This window comes from Cyrtonyx montezumae, unplaced genomic scaffold (assembly GCF_038088225.1).
Source record: "Cyrtonyx montezumae isolate F1298 unplaced genomic scaffold, pur_monq_1.0 scaffold_65, whole genome shotgun sequence".
Taxonomy (NCBI): Eukaryota; Metazoa; Chordata; class Aves; order Galliformes; family Odontophoridae; genus Cyrtonyx; species Cyrtonyx montezumae.
In genome coordinates this window covers 499,389-520,544 of record NW_027072073.1, presented here as the reverse complement: position 1 = coordinate 520,544, position 21,156 = coordinate 499,389, and the positions used below count along the sequence as shown (strand labels likewise).

At 46.8% G+C, this 21,156-nt stretch overlaps 1 pseudogene; it reads left to right on the top strand.

The window, feature by feature from the left end:
- Positions 1-13,633: 13,633 nt before the first annotated feature.
- LOC136057417 (olfactory receptor 14C36-like) lies at positions 13,634-15,323 on the top strand (annotated as a pseudogene).
- The last annotated feature ends 5,833 nt before the right edge of the window (positions 15,324-21,156 follow it).

Below are 21,156 nucleotides of genomic sequence, written 5' to 3'. Positions count from 1 at the left end.
AGGAAGGACAGCAGGCCAGGGCGGGTCCACGGTGAGGGGGACGGGGAGCAAGGTGGAAAAACCCCACAGCTCGCTCAAGCGAGCGAAGTCCCGGTAAGCAGAAAAAAGGACGGACAGAAGGAAGGACGGACAGGCAGCTGACAAGACAACAGATCTCAGTGAAGGAACAAAGGGAGGGATGGAGGAAGAATATTGGGGAGGAAAAAATCAAAAGCAATTGGCCGAGGGATCTGGGGTGGAGGTTCAGAAAAAGCTGGCTGCCGAGTCTGGCTGGAGCGTTGTGACTGGGAGAAAAAAAAAAAGAAATGGGATTTAGGTGCACAATACAAACATACGTACGTACATACCTAAATACGTATATAAGTTATATAAAAATAAAGAGGCAGCCCTCCTGACCAACCACTCCCCCCCCAATGAAAAAAAAAAATCGGCCAGAAATTGAAATATATATATATATATAAATACGAAGAAAACAAATTAAAAAGATGAAAAAGTATTTTTGTCTTAAGACAAAAAAACAAAGAAAGTATTCATTATTCAATAATTAATTCAATAATTATTCATTTTAATTAAAAAAAACCAAACAAACCGCCTTTCACCACCACCACCAACCCCTTCCCCCCAAAAAAAAAACAAAAGCACTTAAAATAAAAGTAATAAAAAGTTCGGTAAAAACATGACACAGACGTCGGGCGGGGTGGATCTGTGGGAGGTAAGGTTGGAGGAGGGGGTGGGGGTGTTAAGGGTGGGAGAGAGGGAGGCAGAGGGAGAGAGACACCGATCCCAGCCTGGCTGCCTCATCACGTCTACCCTGCTGAAGAAGGAATCTTCGGCCGGACGAAAATAATTAAGAAGTAAAAATAAAAACAATCACGGATAAATAAATGAAAAAAAAAAAACACGGGGCCGAGGGGACTGGGAGGGGGAAGCGAGCGGGCCGACAGGTCTACCCGTCTGCCCGCGGCCCGCCAGCCAGCCCGCCCTCGTGGAAGGCGCTGCAGCGGTGGGCGGGGAGAAGGATGGGGGGCAGGGGGCGCGATCGCAGTGACATAAATAGTTAAAATATATATCGATAGGAAAAAGAAAATAATCGAACGATGTTATATTTTTGTAATAAAAAATTTTACTTTTGAGAGACATATGAAAAAGAATTTCAACAGGTGAAATAGAAATAAAAAATAATTTAAAAAAAATTAAATATTTTTTGAAACAAAAACAAATAAAAAATGAAAAAAAATTTTTTTGGGAAATAAATTTTAAAAATGAAAAAACTAAATTTGAGAATTCATAAGTTTTCTTTTACAAAGGTATTTGTGAAAATAGATTTGAAAATGGAAAGAAATTTAAATTGTGAAAAATATATAAATAATTAAAAAGGAATAAAATTACTGCAAAAAAAGAAAAATAGTAAAAAAATATAATTTAAAAACAGTCACGAAATAAAAATAATTTATAATATATTATTTCGTGAAATTAATACATAAAAATAAAGAAGTAATTAGAAATGGAAAAGTAAATAATTAAAAATTGAACAATGAGAAAAAATAAATTGTTAACTAAGTAATGAAAAAATAATTTAAAAGAGCTACAATTAAATAATTAAAATTGATTAAAGAATTGAATAGTTATATATTTGGAAATGAATAAATGATAATTTAAAAATAAAAATTTAAAAACAAATACAATTAAAAACGGATTAAAAGTAAATAATTAAGAAAGAGAATGATTTAAAAAGTTAAATACTTTGATATAAGAGCAGAAATAAAAAATACAAAAATAATTTTCTTTTACTGAAATAATGATGAAAAGTGAAAAATATTAACTAAAAATTTTTAAAGATTTTTTTTCGAAATTTTGTGAAGATAAAAAATAATTAAAAAGAGCAAATGGCAAATAAATAAGAAATATAATGATGAAAAAATAAATACATATTTTTTTCGAAATAAATAAATAAATAAATAACTGTTGCCGCAAAAAAAGTTAAAGAAATAATGAAATGTTAGCTAGAAAAAAATATATATGCTGCACCCCTGGAGGCAGGCAGCTCTCGCGGCAGACTCCACAAGTAGGGGGGCGGGGGCTCTGGAAGAGAATATTAGATGGTAGATAGATAGACAGACAGACAGATAGATAAGGAAAGAAGAAAGGAAACAGGAAAGGAGAAAGGAAATTGAAAGGGGAGGGAAAGGGAAAGAAAGAAAAGAAAAAGTCGGCCAGGTCAACTCCCTGGCTCTGGGCAGAAAAGGCCGCCGGGAAGCTCGGCCCGCCAGGTCTACCCCCAGCTGTGCCGGAGGGAAGGAAGCGGTGCACCCCGCCGGTTCGGCCGCCCGACCTCCCCCTTCGCGCCGCGCGGCGCGAGATCTGAGGCGGCGGCGGGAGACGAACCCCTAGGAAGGGGGCGCGCCCGGAGACGGGATGCGGGGCGCCTCACGCCGGTTAGACCAGGGGGCGGACGCCGTCCGGCGGGCTCGAGAGGCCGGGGGGGAGGCGCGCCACCGCGTCTCCTCTCACACCCCGCGCCCTTTCCCACCGGCCGGCCGACCGCCCCCCGGCCCCGCACCCTCGCGGAACGCGCCGCGGGCAGCCCGAGTCTTTAAAACTCCGCCCGGCTCTGCGGCCGGGGTGGTGGGGGGGGGGGAAAGGGAACGCGGCCAGGGGCCGGTCCTGCCCCCACACCAACCCCCCCTCCTCCCCCCCACCCCCCCATGACTCGCAGGCGACGCATGGAAACCTTTTCAAGAGCTAGGCTACGTTTGCCACCTGTTTAGAGTAGAGGTAAGGAAAATAATCATAACCCTTGAAATCTCCTTCAAAAATGTATTTACAATGACATTTACTATTGTATTTCCATCAAAAAACTCGCAGTGAAACTTAACTTCTAATCACGTCTTCACAATGATATTATAAACTCACTGCAGAACATGGAAATTCAATTAATGAGTTCAGAAAACAGTATGTATTAAAGAAGAACAAGTACAGAATGGGGAAAGCACCCCTCGGGTAAGGCTTTAGCACCTGTTAACTGCTGTGCTTCACTGCAGAAAAGGAGTCACTGCCCAAAGGAGTGAGCAGCACTGGGAAGAAATGGAAACGGAACCATCTTTCAAGATAAACTTGAAGGTGCTGGAAAGCACTCAGAAGAGGCCCCTCAGTCATGCAGCCCTCTGTGGGGTAAATAACTCCCAAGGATGGTACTCCGCAAAGAGATAGTATAACCTCAAACTATGAGAAAGATTTGCATTCTGAAGGTCAGATCACAGCTCCGAAGGGCCTCAGGGAGATACATCATAACTCTCATTAAGGGAAAGCCAACTCTTTTCCAGCTTCACAGACTGCATTGCCCACATCTGCAGGTACTGCAGAGGGTGACGGACACATGCCTGAGTAGATGTTCCTATACTCTGAAGGAGCTCTGGCTGCAGAGGATCTAACAGCCGTGAGGGCTGTTTCTGGGTGGGGGCTTGCTCTGAAGAAGGTGTCCACGATAAAGGCAGTTATATGTTTTCTTCTGAGAAACTCTTCCCCTCAAAAGATTAAGCTATTACTTTTCTCTCATTCCCCGATCATATCTCTCATGCCTGCAGACTTTTCACCTGGAAAGTGTTTCCTCATCTTTTTCCTGTCTGAACCTACAGACACCAGCTCAGATGCAATGCATTCCTATTTGTTGATCAGAACCCATCCTGTTAGCAGGCACTGTGTAGGTGCATGTTCATTTTTGCAAGTGAGAGAGGGAACACAAGAGAATCTCAATTGGTTCAGCAAGGAAAATACATGCTCATAAGAACAAGAGAGACTGAAAGCATTTTAGGACTCTCAGCTGTGTGCTCAAACATGATATATGATGTTCTGTTTCTCACTTTACATCTTTACACTCCCCTGGAAGCAGAAAATAGGAAACACAGCAGAAAATCCCAGTATTGGTCTTCCTTGTGGAAATTCCCCTTTGGTGCAGAGTAGCTGTGAGCTCTTTGCCACTGGGCAGCTTCCTGGGCAGGCTGAGTGCTGAGCCTGGCAGGCGGCAGAGTCCCTACCCCGGCACGCAGCCCCTTGGGGCACAGCATTGACCCTGCTCTGCACGACAGCCCTGGGCACCAGGCTGCACAGCCTGCAGCCGTCCTGGGACAAGTGTAGCTGGGCAAGGCTGGGATGCTGGGGGAAGTTTTCTGCTGTGTGCCTTGCTTTCATTAGAGACAATCTTCTCCTGAGGGAAGGCCATTTGTAGCACCCATCTTTGTATATGAATGTGCACTTCTAGGAGCTGGTTTGGAAGGTGCTGAAAACTTTTGTTCCCAATGCTCAGCATGTGGTACAGCACAGGGAGCTGGAGATGGCAGGCTCGGGTGCTGAGAGCACTGTGAGGAACAGGAGTTGTCCAGGAATGGCGCTTGGTATCTACAGGGAGACAGTGGCTTTGCACAGGAAAATACAGAGGCATTTACAATTGGTGGGAGCTGATTTCAGCCCCCTCGTATCAGAAGGATAGTCCTGACTAGATAAGGCCAAAGTGGAAGTTAGAAGAGGTGCTGGGGGCAGGAGGGGGGAGTTAAGGCTTTCATTTCATTACCTGAATCCCAAACAGCCTGAGCCAAACGCGTTGCCTCTCATTCAGATGGAGACCTCAGCAACCTCAGGCAGTCTGTGCTCAGCACTGCAGGACTGCTCCTTGTCATGACAGATCCATCGTGCTCAGCCCAGACTGCCCTGCTCTCACACCGAGGGCTGGGGATGGCCCACAGTGTGGCTCACTGACTGCCTCCTTTCTGTGCATCTTTTTGCTTTTGTTTTTTTTCCTTAAAGGAAAATGTAACAAATAGCATTCCCAAATGAAGAAACTAACTCTTCTACCTGGTAATTCCTGGTAACTTGGCTCACAGTGCTTTTTTTATTATTATTATTTTTAACTCTTTCTTTCTGACTGCCAGACTTATGTCTGGAACATGTAACAACTCTTCTAGACAGAAGCTTAAAACAACAGCTTTGCACAATAACATAGGACCATAAGGTGCTCTTACTGAAACAGCCCTAGGCAAGGCTACAAGACTAAAAGAAGCTGAAGACAGGTCAGCTACTAGAAGCAGATCTTATTTATGATTCAAAGTAACCATGAAACCTCTGCTTAAATAAAAGAAACAACCACACATCTGATGTAAGCACCCTTTAACTTTCACAGCTGTGTCCTAACTGCAGGACCTCCAGCTTTTTTTTAAAACATCAGAGATTCTGAAGTTCTTTAGCCACTCGGAATGGGAATAGCCTTGCTATTTATCAGTGAGCATTTATAAATCCTATATCTCTTGTATAGCTTGCAATCCCTGTCTAATGAAATGGATGTGCTTTATAAGGCGGGGTTGTAGTTAGTCCTGGGAAGTCTGGGAGGCTGCATGGGGTGGGTGCCTGGCTTTTCTTACAGTACAGAAAGCTTTTAAATACTGAGGACAGTGGTATTGGTGTATTACAGAGTGCACTGGCCTTCTGTCCCTACTTCTAACTGAATGCTGCTATCAGCTACACTTGTGGTACAGGAGGGAATACTGTTTCACAGCGCACAGATAGCACACAACTATTCTGCATGTGCCACGACTTCGCAGGGATCCCCTTGCCAACACAGAACTGAAAGGTTACAGCGAGCTGTGTCCTGCGGCCTTCAGCTTAAGGTCAGTAGGAGCACTCACTGCTCCAAAAGCTGCAGGACCTGGCCTGGGGCAGATAGCTGGCAGTGCAGCTCACTCAGACAAGCAGCCCTCAGGGCTGTGCTCTGATGCTGCAGCAGGGAAGCCCTCAGCTGGAGCAGAGGCTATTCCCTGTTGAAGACACTTACAGTCTGCAGCCTGACATGCAATAGTATGTCCCAGATTTAGTGAACCCTCCAGGAAAAGTGGCTTCATTGCCTGCAGTGAGAGACTTACCTTGCCAAGGGCTGTGAGAATTGTTCCTGTGGTGAGCTCTCAGCCTGCTTATGTGCCACACAGCCTGAAAGCTCTCTTCCTTCTCTTCTCTCCCCTTCATGGGCAGTTCAAGTCCCTAGCCCTGCTGTGTGCTGCACGAGTGCTGCTCCTGGGCACAGCTGTCTCTTTGCAGCACTGCCCACTCATAGAAGCTCCATGTGTCCCAGGTGCCCCACTGAGCAGATGATGTGATTTCTTCTTCCCAGTCATCTCCCCTGAGATGTCCTGGGGATTCCAGGGCTGACAGCTCCTGAAAGGCAGCGGGATCATCACTGCAATACATACTTTCAAGTCAGATCAGTTAATCACCACATGTCCACTGGATTCCAGGAGCATGGTTGGACACATGGTCGGCACATGAGTGAAGCAGATGTCCAATCTGGAAACCTCTGCTCGTGGCATGTATGACTAAGGGGACAGATCAGGACAGGGAGGGGTTGGCTTCCCTTATACAGCCCAGTGATTCAGCTCAGGCAGTGCAGACATAACATTACACAATCATAGAATGGTTCAGGTTGGAGGGGACTTTACAGATCACCTAGTTCTGGCCTCTAACCACAGGCAGATTTGTAAACCATTAGATCAGGTTCCCAAGGATCCCATCCAACCTGGCCTTGAATCTCTCCAAGTTTGGATGGTGCTTACAGAAATTTGTCCTATTACTATCAGATACTCTCATCCTAACTCTAGGGTTAGGCACCTCATCCACTGATGGAAACCCTGGGGTTGAAATTGGATTAAGTTCCCCACTGGACTCTGGCACTCAGGAATCCTCTTAGTTGAGTTCAGATGTGTACAATGAGGTGTCTGCTTGTGAGCCCCACATCCAATCCTTGGTCTTTATTCAGCAGTAACTCAGTCGCTCACACACTACTCAGTGATGATGAAGGTGCATGGGGTGCTGGGGTGCTGTGTGCTAGTGCTTGCAAACTGTGGTGGAAAATCTCTGAGATAGACACCTCCTTCCTGAGCATCAGTTGGAGCCAGAAGGAGGTATGCTTGGCCATCCTAAACGCCACCAGAACCCTGTGCCTTTTGCACCTATCCCCACGGAGCATGTAGTGTTATTCCGCTGACCAAATGGATGAGCTCACAAAAGAAGAGCCGGATCTTCCTCTCTGCTCCATCTGTGGCATACTGTGGAGTTGAAGGCATTACAAAGCTATGACGCATCTCCATTCTTTCTGTGATGACACTTGAGCTTGCTCTGGGCTCTCATTTTAAAGGCATCAGAAGAAGCCTAAGGATATGTCTGTTCCCAGTTGACAGGAAGGTAGCAGAAAAGGTTGTTCCAGTTCTAAAGAAGAGCAAGAAAGAAGACCCCAGCAATTAAGGACCTGTCAGTGTCACTTCAGTGCCAGGTAAAATTATGGTTAAAGTGATGTAGGGAGTTATTGAAAAACAGTTGCTTTTGGTCACAGCCAACTCTGGTTCATGAGGGGAAGATCTTGTTTAACTTCATGTCCTTTGGTGACACGGTCACCCATGTAGTTGATCAAGGGAAGCCAGTTGATGTTATATGTTAGGATTTCAGTAGAGCATTTGTTTCTCACGTTATCCTTCTGGAAAAATGGTCTGGCATATGGAGAGATAGAAATGCACTGTGATGGGTGAGCGTTTGGCTGAAGGGTCAGTAAAATAACCCAGTGGGTTATTGTAAATGGGGTTCCATCAGCTTGGCAAGTGGTCACTAACAGGGATTCGCAGGGCTGTGTTTTAGAGCCACTTCTCTTTAATGTTTTCACCACCGGCTTACATGAAGAACTAGAAGATGTTTTCAGGAAATTTTCTGATGATTTTGGATCGGGTGGAGCTGTTGACTCCACTGAAGGTGCATAGGCCTTGCAGAGAGATGTGGATGACTTAGAGAACTGGCCAATCACAAACCACTTGAAGTGAAACAAGAACAAGTGCCTGATTCTGCAGCTGCGTAGGGGCAACCCTGGCTGTACTCACGGAGTAGGGTATGGGACAGGATATTCTAGGATTCTGTGATAGTGGATATGAGCACGGTGATGTTGGAGTCACTGTGCTGTCTCAGTGCACAGAAGCTCAGTGACAAGAGCCATGTGACAAGAGACTTGGTGGTATGGACATCAGTGATGTCAGAATTACTGAGTTGTTGCAGTGGTCTGTATTACAGTGATGCCAGAGTCACTGGGCTGTCACAGCAGGCAGGAGTGTGTTGATGTTGGAGTTACAGCACAGAGATGCCAGAGTCACAGTGCTGTGAAGGAGAGATAAGGAGTGATGACACATCAATACAGACTGAGGGCTGATCTGCAGGAAAGGAGCTCTGCACATGAATTAGCATCAAACATGCCAAACTCTCCCAGTGGTGCCTCCACCTTGAGCCTGAGAGATCTGAAGTTCAAAGATTCATTGTGCTTGACTACTTGTTCAGACTGGGCCCTTCTCACATCCAAATCCTGTGATGAGGCACATTGCCCATGTGGGACTTGGTCCTCACAACATCTTGCACCCCACGAAGAGAGCTGCTGTTCCCTTGACTTTCACTTGATATCACACAAACCTCCATCCCTATGCCACAGGAAGGTCCCTGAGCCAACATGAGGGACAGGATCTCCCTTCCAATGCTCTGGGGATCAGGGCTCGGCCTTTCTGCTTCGTGAGACAAAAAGGGTTTTCTCAGCATCACAGCCATGATCACAGTCCCTTTGTCAGCCTGTAACCATGACTTCCAATGATCTGCTCCAACAAGTCCCTGGCGAGGCTGTGTTGATAATGGCCCTCCGTGGGGCCTATTCTTACTCCAAAGTCACTGCTACTTCTGACTTTAACTTCTTGAGCTCTTTCTGCTAACTTCTCTCTGCAATGGATGTTGGACTCAGCAGCAAATTTCCCCTGGGGCCCATTTCAGTCTAAAGAGCCCTCGTGTGCCCTGTGCCTTCCTATCATCTTCTTCAAGTGTTCAGAACTTGTACAGCACGTTGGAGAAGTGTCTGGAGAGAGTCTAAAGATGAAGAGGCTCATGAACATCTAACAGGCCAAATTGTTTACTTAATTACAGTCTGGCTTCAAAAAGAATTTGGAGCAGCACTCAGCAATGGATGTTGATCCAGGATGTTCCCGAATTAGTTTGTTCTGACACTGTGCAGACAAACATTCTCCTTGACTTTCCCACCCCATTTCTACTCACATTGGCCCCATGGGAAATGCATGACTTTTCCTCTGAAGTCACCCTCTCAGTGTTAAACCTCCTCTGCACGGAGTCCACCTTGCTTTCCTTAGAGAACCAGCTGCACATGGACAAAGAAAGATTTATTTTTTTGTGAACAAACAGAAAGAGACACGATGCAATTGAATGAACAGTAAAACAGTCTTCAACTGCATGCCATGTCCAAGCTGCATCTCATAAAGCTTGTCTTTCACAGGGAACATTTGTATAAGAAATGAGTTAGACAGAGATAGGAAGGGATAGATATAAATACAGTTAAGGAGTTGTCAGAAGAGTTCATTTGACTTTGGATAGATGGATGGAGCAAGTTCCAAACTCCCTGATGGTCACGAAGCAGCCAGGGAATTGGGAGGTATCTGAGTGAAGACCAAGCAAGGGATGGGGGAAATCTGGAGAGCAGTGGGAAGAGCATGTGTCCCGATGACCTGCTGAAAACATGCCCTGACTTGTGGTCATTTATTTTTTTATTCTCTTTTGCAATGTTACTGACATTAGCATCTTTCAGATTTACAGCTTCAAAAAGGAAAGAAGATCCATTTGTGTCTTGCACAGAGCCCGGTGCCCCCAAAACATCCTGCCAGAACTGCCCGTGGTAGCCCTCAGGGTTTGCACTGACTGAGTCACACTGTGTACCGATCTCTTTTCATTTCCTCAGATCTTGTTTTAGATGGTCACATGCAGCACAGGATGCTTCATGCCCTGTAAACATCTGCTCTCTTCCCATCAGCAGTCGGCCATAGGGTCTGAAGATAAGGCAGGCTGGAAGAGAACCTGGGGGATGTCTGCAGCCCAACCTGTCAGAAAGAGGGACACACCAAGTTGTTCAGCATTTGCACCTGATGAATTTTCCAAGCCTCCATGGGCAGAGACTGCAGAGCCTCATTGGATGACATGCACCAATTCTTGTATCAGCTGGTGGTGAAAAATGTGCTTTTCTGAAGCACAGGCCAAAACTCTTTTATCTCCCAACACACACCATGGGGAAGGGCTTGGCTTTGTGCTCTCCATCACGTCCTCCAGGTTCTGGCAGGCTGCAGTGAGATCCCCTTCAGCCTTCCCTTCTCCAGGCTGGACAGGCCCAGGTCCCTCAGCCTCTCCTCACACGTGAAGTGTTCAAACCCAGTCCTCTTGTTTGAGCCTTCCCAACCCCAGTTCAGCTTGCTGACATCTTTCTTGTGTCGAGCCTCTGAAATGAGTAGGCACTACTCTGCGTATTGCTTTCTCTCCTTCCAACCCAAAGCCATTCAAGGATTCTGTGATTTCTGTCAGTCTCTTCCAACTCTGGATCCTGTTTCCTTAGGTGCTCGGTGTTCACCTCTTCTTGCATCAGCATTTCCCAACTGTTTCTGGCATTTAGGATACCAAGATGTCCAATCCAACTGATATACAGTGAGATCAGGAAGGAAATGAGTATCAGTGATTTTTCCATGTCCTGTCCCACCAGGTTCCTTGCCCCATTCTACTGTCGGCCCACAGTCTCCCTAGCCTTCCTTTTCTTGCCTACACATTTCTTTAAGCTCTCCCTCCCTTTGATATGCCTGGACACGTTCAATTGCAGTGGAACTCTAGCTTTGCTAAACTAATCTCAGCAAGAACACTGGGAAAAATCTCTGCATTGCTCTGTTTGGGTTTGATCAGGGCGATCTTTCCCATTCCTGCAGGACTTCTGACATTGCTGCTTGGCTTTCTCTTCCTTGGAATGGACTTTTTCTTCTTGGAAGTTCTGATCCTTAGGTAGATAAGACCTTTTTTGACCCCATTCCCCTCAGAGCCTTACCTTGCCTTCCGATACCCCACAGACACTTGAAGAATCCAAGCTGTGTTCCGCTGAAGCCCAAAGTTGTGAGCTTCTCTTTTGCCCACCCTACAGACACCTGAGCTCCACCATGCCATGGCTACTGCAGCCCAGGACACCTTTGACCTTCACATTCCTCACAAACCCTCCTTGCTGGTGAGTATGAGATCCAGCAGAGCACCTCTTCTCTTTAGTTCCTCTTTGGCTTGGTCATGAAGCTGTCAGCCGTGCTCTCCAGGGATCTTCTGGATGGCTTATGCCTTGCTGTGCTGTCTCTCCAGAAGATGCTGGAGTGAGTATAGCCCCTGACTGTGACAAGGGCCTCAAAATGTGGGGCTCCTGTTTGTCTTTTTAGGTCCCCTTCCTCTTGTTCTTCCTGATCAGGAAACCAGTAACAGGCACTGCTGGTCTCCTCTTTAAGCCATTTCCATCAGTTCACAGTGGGATCCTCTGCCCTCTCCAGGCAGAGCACAGTGTGCTCTCATATAGAGAGCAGTAGTAGTCCTTGACCACCCCCTGTGAAGAGTCCTTATCCCTCTTTTTCATCGCTTCACAGGTGGGAACCATCCTGCCATGTTTCGGTGATCCAAGAAGAACCTAAGTCTGCAAATGCAAAAAGATTTCTAGCTCAAGGAGTTCATATTTTCAGTGTTCTCCTTAGTGTAAAGACACTTTAGAAAGCTTTCCATTCCCAAAGCATCACTGGATGTATCCTGGCTGGATCCTGTGTCTACACAATGGTAGTGGTGCTCAGAAGGTGGCACGCGGGCAATAGAGCCATTGTGGGGCTTGGAGCTGTCCAGCCAGCACCAACACTCCTAGGGCATGGCTTTCCTGAAGGTGCTGTGCTGCATTTTGCCAGCTGGCTGTGGGTGTGCTGGAGACCCGAGGGAACTGCCATTCAAAAGAGAGCCCAGAACAAACTCAGGTGCCATCATTGAAGGAGCGTAGGTGTGTCCTAGCTTTGTAATGCCTTGAACTCCAGAATATGGCACAGATGGAGCAGAGACAATGACCTGGCTCTTACGCTGAGCTCATCCATTCGGTCAGCGGTATAACTCGGCATGCTCCAAGGGGACAGGTGAAAAATGATACTCTCAGGTGTCCTAAAATCAGAGCTCTGGTGTCATTTAGGATGGCCAAGAATACTCCCATTCACATTTGGCCCCCAGATAATGCTCAGAAAGGAGATGGCTATCTCTGAGGTTGTCTACCACAGCTTGCAGGCAGTGTTGCCCACATCTAGGAGCACCCCGAGCACCTTGTTCATCAGCAATTGTCTGTAAGTGAGCAAGTGACTCTCCTGAAATTTTTACACACGGACGGTAGTGAGGCTCTGGAACAGACTGCCCAAGGAGGTGGTGGATGCCCCAACCATGGAGGCATTCAAGGCCATGTTGGATGGGTTGTTGGACAACATGATCTGGGGGTTGGCAACGCTGCCCACGGCAGGGGGGTTGGGAGTGAGTGACTTTAATGTCCCTTCCAACCTAAGCCATTCTGTGTTTCCATTATGTGTGATTCTGTGATGATCCAGAAGCCTTTCAGAAGCTGTTGGCCATGGAGACTCATGGACATCTCCAGGGAGATGGGGAGAAGAAAATCACATCCTCTCCCGCTGAGTTGGGCTGGTCCCCTGCGACACAAGGAGCTCATACAAGCGGGCAGAGCTGCAGAGAAACAGCTGTGCCCGGGAGCAGCTCCTGTGCACCACGTATTAATGCTGGGGGCATGATCTGCAGGTGATAGGGGGAGAAGAGAGAAAGGAGAGGGAACTTACAGGATGTGTGGGATGTGAGCAGGCTGTGAGCTCACTGGAGCAGCATTACTCACAGCCTTAAACACAGTAAGTCTCTCGCTGCAGGCAATGCAGCTGCTTTTCCTGGAGGGATCAGTAAATCGGGGATATCTCATGGCAGCTCAGGCTGCAATCGCTCTGTGTTTCTTTCTCATGGAAAAAGACCTGCTCCATCTGAGGGCTTCCCTGCTGCAACTTCAGAACACAGCCCTGAGGGCTGCGTGTCCCACGACGGCTGCAGGCTGTGCTGCTGGGGTTGCAGCCGGGTGCCCAGGGCTGTCGTGCAGAGCAGGGTCCCTGCTGTGCCCCAGGGGCTGTGCCGGGGCAGGGACTCTGCCGCCTGCCAGGCTCAGCACTCAGCCTGCCCGGGGAGCTGCCCAGGGTCCTGTGGGGAGACGTGTGGGCAGGGCAGGGGACTTCTGCTGCCACAGCTGCTGTCTGGGGCAGGTCATCACAGCTCCACTGCACCCCAGAATGTTTCCAAGGGTTTTTTGCAAGAGGAGAGACAAGGCAGGAATTTTCCATTTGCTGTTCTTAGGGAAGGGAAAAGGGTTGGATTCAGGAATATGAAAGGAGCTGGGAAATAGCAACACGTCTCCGAGAATCCTGCATTGCTCCTTTCTCAATCTGCCGTTCTGTGAACAGTCTCCTAAGATGCTTTCAGCCTTCCCTCTCCCTTGTCATTTACAGCAGACATGAACACGTGCTTACCCTGCCAACAGGACACTTTATCAAAGGCAAACCTAATTGCACAGAGTTTGGATTGAGAGCTCTGAGAGTAGACGGGGTAAAGGTATGGGATGTGGAAACTGACTGTCTCTGAGGATGGTCTTGATTTGTCATTATCTTCTGAACTCCTAACAGCAACTCCACGCCCAGGAACAGCAGAGCAGATGCCCAACAGCAGCTCCATCAGCGAGTTCCTCCTGCTGGTGTTGACAGACATGTGGCAGCTGCAGCTCCTGCACTTCTGGCTCTTCCTGGGCATCTACCTGGCTGCCCTCCTGGGCAACGGCCTCATCAGCACAGCCGTAGCCTGCGACCAGCGCCTGCACACCCCCATGGACTTCTTCCTCCTCAACCTAGCCCTCCTCGACCTGGGCTGCATCTCCACCACTCTGCCCAAATCCATGACCAATGCCCTCTGGGACACCAGGGCCATCTCCTACGCAGGATGTGCTGCACAGATATTTTTCTTTTTGTTTTTGTTTTCAGCACAGTATTCCCTTCTCACAGTCATGGCCTATGACCGCTTTGTTGCCATCTGCAAGCCCCTGCACTACAGGACCCTTCTGGGCAGCAGAGCTTGTGCCACCATGGCTGAAGCTGCCTGAGGCACTGGGTTTTTCTTTTCCCAGCTGCACACTGCCAATACATTTTCTATACCACTTTGCCTGGGCAATGTTCTGGACCATTTTTTTTTTTTGTGTGTGTGTGTGTGAAATTCCACAGATCCTCAAGCTCTCATGCTCGCAATCAGACTACCTCAGGGAAACTGGATTTACTGTGGTAAGTGTTCTTGCCATATTTGGGTGCTTTGTATTCATAGTGCTGTCCTACGTGCACATTTTCAGGGCCGCGCTGAGGATGCCCTCTGAGCAAGGCCGGCAAAAAGCCTTCTCCATGTGCCTCCCTCACCTGGCCGTGGTTTCCCTGTTTGTGGGCACGGACTTCTTTGCCTACCTGAATCCCCCTTCCCTGTTCTCCCCATCCCTGAACCTGGTGGTGTCATTTTTGTACTCAGTAGCGCCTCCAACACTGAACCCCCTCATCTACACTCACTGTTGTTCCTGTAGCAGGCTCATATTACGCATTTTCACTTATAAAATGCTTATTTATTTCTATTAATTGATACTTTTTTTTTCTGTTCATATATATGTGTGAGTGCACAATTAATATTATTGGTTATTATGTTCCTAAACATGCGTTTGGATTCTGTCTGCTTCTACTGAGGCATCACGCTGCTCTCTATCTCCTGGAGCCCATATGAATTCTGGGTCAGTGCTGACTCTCACGCAGCCTCTGTTCTTATCTCTGTATCTGTAGAGAAATGAGATGCCAGCAGGCACTGTGGTGATACAGGCTGGATTAGCAAAAGGGATGCACGTTTTAGCCTACGGACCAATAGATTAGTTCATCAAAAGGAATCCAATTGTGCTCATCCTGAAACTTTTTCTTGGGTTGCTCTGGTTTCGTTTAGGACGGCCAAGAATACTCCCATTTAATCTCTGTCGAAACCGGGTAGACGTCACCGCAGACCGCAAGCCTCTCCAGCAGCGCCCTCTTGACGCCTCGGATCGCTCAGCTCCGTCGGAGTAGGGTAGACGTGGCCGAACATTGCACGACGACCCTGGGGCGCCCTCTAGGCGCCTCCGCTTAGCACGCTCAGCTCCGTCGAAACCGGGTAGACGTGGCCGAAGATCGCACGGCGCCCCGGCTGCCACCTCCGTCTTTGGCCGCCGCCGCTCGCGACGAGAGACCGAGTCGTCCGTAGCCGGGAAGACGTTTCCGGCGTTCCCTAGCGGCACCGGCATCGAGACACGGACGCCACCGTTCGAGACGCGCGAGACGGCTGTTTTGTAGACCTGGCCGGCATTTCGAGACGCAATGTGCAGCGACCTCTTCCCGCCGCCATTAGGGAAGCGAGCGACATGTAGCCGGGTAGACGTGGCCGGCATTTTTAAAACGCGCTGTGATTTCTCACCACCGAGAAGCGCGTTTCTCCCCCCTGGCTGGGGGGCAGGGGCTATTGTGGCTGGTAGGTGTCACACTCCAATATAAAGGAGGGAGAGGAGGTTCTTTATATGTATATGTATACCCGATGGCGAGATTAAGACACAACAGATCAAATGTTAGCCCAACCAGTTTATTACAAATACTAGTTGCTTAGGGATATGGGGAAGGGAACGTGGGCAATAGAAAAGAGATGAAAAGCAAGAAGACTTGGCAGAAAGCAAGAGAGATATAATCACCACCATGGATCCAGCGAGGTTCGTGGTAGGTCCGTTGATCTCAGGAACTTGTCTGGTCACCGCGGGGTATGGGAGATGGCAGCAAGCAGGCCTCAGGTCCGTCCTAAGTCTCTTTGGGAGTTCTCCTCAAAGATTTTTACTTTGGGAGTTCTTCTCCAAAGTTCATTTCTGAAAGTTCTTCTCCCTCCCAAAATCCTTAGTTCAGTGAAGGCCTTTTATCCCTCATTTCTCAGGCGTTTATTTGTGTGACATATCTGGCCCTACAGATAAGCCAGCAGCAGATGTCACCTTCATTGCCATGCAGGAGCATTGTCTTTGTGGTGGTCAGCTTCTCCAATCCGTACCCCCACGGAAAAGACTATTTGCACCTATTTCTGCTTATCTTTACAACCATAAGCAGAGACAATGGCACCATAACACCCATCCAGATAACCGGCAGTTATCAGTCAGAGTCTTGTCACCAGAAAAGGCCTTACGAAACAAACTTTGAGACAAAGAAAAACAGTTCACACCACCCGTGGCTCAAAGATTGCTTGAAACTTATGCGCAAACATCTGTCCAGGGTGTTGAGGGAAAGAAAAAAAAAAAAAAACAAGCAGAAGGAAAAAGAGTTGTGGGGGGAGTAAGGAGGAACTAAATGTTACAAAATTGCTGTAACAGATTTCTCGGGCTTAGTTACAAATGTTACTCTGATCTGTTGGATTTGTCCATCATTAGTTGAAGCAGTTACAATGTGCATTGAAGATACTGAATAAGTTGAATATAACAAGGAATCATTCAAGGAATAGACAGAAGGTTTGCAACAACACACAATAGTTAAAATAGAATACATTTCACCTATGAGCCACCCGGAGGCCAGGGAAAATAAAAACGATCCGAGTCCAGGCCTTTCCAAGTTTGGACAGCAACATGGGCAATTTTCCATATACCCTGGGCAATTTGTTAAACAGCTTTACCATTTCCATCGATTTTAGACAACAACTAGAGTTATTCTCTTTGCCACAAACAACCTATTCCTTAACAACATACCAAGCACTAACTGGTTTTGCAATGCCATTATCAGTACTTGTTGCATTGGTGATTTTATTTCTCAGAAAGCATATCTAGTCTAATTCAACAATACGTGGATTTGCCATGTAATGTTTTCAAAGATCATAGATGGAACAAACATGTTTTCTAATAGGCTGAGTGAAGGTATAACTTCACCACACTGCAATACTGCATGTTGCTTCAAGGTTAAATATGAACAGAATTGTCATTTAAGCATCTCAAAAGTGACTGAAATGCTGAGAAAGATATATACCAGTTTTGCAAGTTCAAGTATTGTTATTGTCCATAGAACTTTCACGGGATAGTGTGTTTAGGATATCCCATAATATAAAACATTAGAGAAACACACACAGAAAAATCACAGAAACATACACCTTACTTAACAAAACATAAACACTTTCCAACAACCATGTTTTGGATGGAACTCCTGGACTGGTGTTACAATAAACATCATAATGGGTTTCTTTTTGTGGCCACATCTGACCGACATTAGATGGGTCCCTTGGTTCATTTCCAAATTTATCAGGAAGTTGGAAACACCATAGCAGAGTTACATGCAAATCATAATCAGTTTGATAAAAAGAGGTGGAAGAAGGGATCAAAAGGAATGGCATTACTGTGCAGGGAGTAGCCAGTAAGCCAGCAAAACCTGTGAAAACTCAAACCCAAGTGTGACGCACCTAAAGACAACACCCACACCCACAACAACCTGAAACACGATACTATGCAACCCAAATACAATGTAATACAGTGTAATCAAGAGGTATAGTCAGCGTTCTAGTACAATCAAATCTTCAGCATTTGTCCCAAAACACAAATGATTAAAGTCAGCTGTCTGCCTATCTGTGTTCAGTCGAGGTCCAGCGGGCGTCTTCTGTAAAACAAAAGAGGACATCGTCTTGCCCTTTTGGGGCTTGTTAATATGGTTAAAATGAGGGAATAATTCTGTGAGTGGTACTTTGGTATTCTTTTCCCAGGCATCCTTAGCCTTCTAAGCGTATTTAACAGGTTTCCTTTTGTTGTAAGTTTTCTAATGTACATCCACCCTCCTCCCCCCTACTCACTTGAGAGGGGTGAGAGCATTAGTTTTCCTGCGGTCCTAGTGCCCATACTGACTCCAAAGTTGGGGACACTTCGAGGTGGAGTGTCACTTCTTTCGGGCTTTTGTTTTGGCCAGCCATTAACTAACTTCTCTAATCTGTCTGTAGGCAATCCATCCATTAGTTCTCGCGGAATGCCCTTCTGCCGGCCCAGCATCCAAAAACTATTACGTTTATGATTTATATTTTGCCCACTTGGTTTCACTGAAAATGAGAACCTTTTAGATCTGTGGGGGTCCCGGTTAGATAGGGGAGGGGTCGAATTGGCCAGTGCACTCCTCACTGCCTTTATCTCAAATTTACTGTTGGAAGAAGTCACTGGTCCATATTTTCTCCCATAGTTAATTAATTCTTGGACAACCTCCCCCCACGTCCATACTTTGCATCCTGACTGCAGACGATTAGGGGTTGCAGCACCTTCTGAAGCTGCCTGAATTCTTTCTCCCTGAGGCATAGCCTGTATTTTTCCTTGTAGTTGTATACCTATAGGTTTTAATGATTCAGGAAGCCCCCTAATTAAAGGAGTCATCCTCTCAGGATCAACAGGCATCATCATAGGTGATTTATGGTGGGGCTGCAGCTGTCTATCATACATCATTTGCAGACAAGCAGCCTTTTGAACACTTTCCACTAACTGATCAACTGTCCCAGTAATGGCAAGGGGGTCTCCTCTTTCTAAAGTGTTAAGACCACCTGCCCAATAGGCAACTCTCTGTGTTAGGGACCAGGGAGCACAATTGTTACCAGTAGTTAAAAATACTCCTGGTCCCCAATAGCTTTCAGCCTCTTTTTCGGTTAAAAGTATCTGGTCTCCACCCGTGAGGCTGACCCTCCATACGCACTCTGTTTCTGATTCTTTAGGAGAGCGGCCAAAATCTCTTTTCAATTTTGCTAGCTCAGTAGCAGAGAAAGGGGTTTCTTTAATGTTCATTTGAGGATCTAAATCCTCACCATTATCGTATGAATACTCAGTTTTTATTAAAGGATGCAACTGAGCTGGGGGAGCTTCTAATTTGTCAATATTTGCCTTTAAACCTTGCAATTCTTCCCTTGGATAAGTTTTCTCTTAAGGTGCACTAGTATCACTAGCATCCTTACCCGTTAACACTTCCCTTAAGACCATTTGCAACAGATCAGAATTATGTTTTTCCCTTTCTAACTGCTTCTCTAGGTTTGCAATTTGATTTTGCAGAGATTTTATCAGCTCCTGACTAACTGATTCCTGCAGTGCTTGTAAAGCTTGGCTCTCTGCTTTAAGCTGCTGGTCGCGGAATTCTATGGCTGCAACCAGAGCTGAACCCAATACCGCACAAATAAATGCCTTCCCTTTCCCAGCTCGGGTACGAGCGTTCTTTTGCAGAACATTAATACAGTCTGAAACACTCTGCAAGTTATGCCAGTTCTGCCATGCCCACTCTACCCCTGTTAACGAGGGTTTGGCACCGTGCTTTTCTAAAAGGTCAAATAACAAATCTTCACCTTTCATTGTGACTACACTGTCACTCATTTTTCAATGTGCAGAAAGATCTACACGGAGAAAGAGAGAGGGAACAGTATCCAAAACTTTGAGTCAAACAAATGCAATTGCTCAAATCACTCCTCTGTTTACTGAGAGGAGTATGCAAAAGTCAAAGAAGATCAAAGAAAATGCAAATACGTAAATCGCTTCTCACTTCCCTGTGAAGCCACAGAGAAAAAAAAAAAAAAAAAAGTCAAACCCCACACCTAAGTTATGAAGAACCCTTACATTTCGAGAATGCACAGTAATCTTCATCTTTGGGATGAGGTTCAATGAGAGCAAGTGCCGGGTCCTGCACTTTGGCCACAATAACCCCATGCAATGCTATAGGCTTGGGGCAGAATGGCTTGAAGAATGTAGAGAGGAAAAGGACCTGGCAGTGTTGGTTGATGCTCGGCTTAACATGAGCCGGCAGTGTGCCCAAGTGGTTCACTCTTCTCTGGGTGGAGAACTGGCTGGAGGGCTGTGCCCAGAGGGTAGTGGTTAATGGAGTTAAGTCCAGCTGGCGTCCTGTTACAAGTGGTGTCCCCCAAGGGTCAGTTTTGGGGCCCATCTTGTTTAATATCTTTATTGATAACCTAGATGAGGGGATTGAGTGTACCCTCAGTAAGTTTGAAGATGACACCAAGTTGGGAGGATGTGTCAAACTACCTGAGGGTAGGGAGGCCTTTCAGAGGGATTTGGATAGGCTGAACATCTGGGCTGAGCTCAATGGGACGAGGTTCAATGAGAGCAAGTGCCGGGTCCTGCACTTTGGCCACAATAACCCCATGCAATGCTATAGGCTTGGGGCAGAATGGCTTGAAGAATGTAGAGAGGAAAAGGACCTGGCAGTGTTGGTTGATGCTCAGATTAACATGAGCCGGCAGTGTGCCCAGGTGGCCAAGAAGGCCAACAGCATCCTGGCCTTTATTAGAAATAGTGTAGCCAGCAGGAGTAGGGAGGTGATCATCCCCCTGTACTCAGCTCTGGTGCGGCTGCACCTCGAGTACTGTGTTCAGTTTTGGGCCCCTCACTACAAGAAGGACATTGAGGCCCTGGAGCGTGATCAGAGAAGGGCAACAAAACTGGGGAGGGGTCTGGAGCACAAGTCTTATGAGGAGCGGCTGAGGCAGCTGGGATTGTTTAGTCTGGAGAAGAGGAGGCTCAGAGGAGACCTTATTGCACTCTACCACTTCCTGAAGGGGGGTTGTGGTGTGGAGGGGGTGGGCCTCTTCTCCCTGATAACTAATGACAGGACAAGAGGGAATGGCCAGAAGTTGTGCTAGGGAAGATTTAGATTAGACCTGAGGAAACATTTTTTTTCTGAAAGAGTGGTCAGGCACTGGAATGGCCTGCCTAGGGAGGTGGTTGAGGCACCATCCCTAGTGCTGTTCAAGAAGCGTTTAGATGAGGTGCTAAGGGATTTGATTTAGTACTTGGGTAGGGACAGTGATAGGAGGATGGTTGGACTAGATGATCTTGTAGGTCCCTTCCAACCTTATGAACCTATGAACCTATGAACCTATGAACGGGACTCAAAATTACTTCCCAAGAGGCATACACATAAACAGTTCTAAAGACACAGTTAAGTTTCAATATGCGGAGTGATTCTTCCTGGAGAAGTGCTCACGTCTAAATTATCACAATTATCACTCCTTACAACTCCAGGAGGCACACACAGGAAAAAAGGTTCAAATTTCACACTTAAAACTCAGTATGCGGAGTGATTCTTTCTGGAGAGGCACTCACATCTAGATTATCAAAAATATAACTCCGGGCAACTCCAGAAGGTA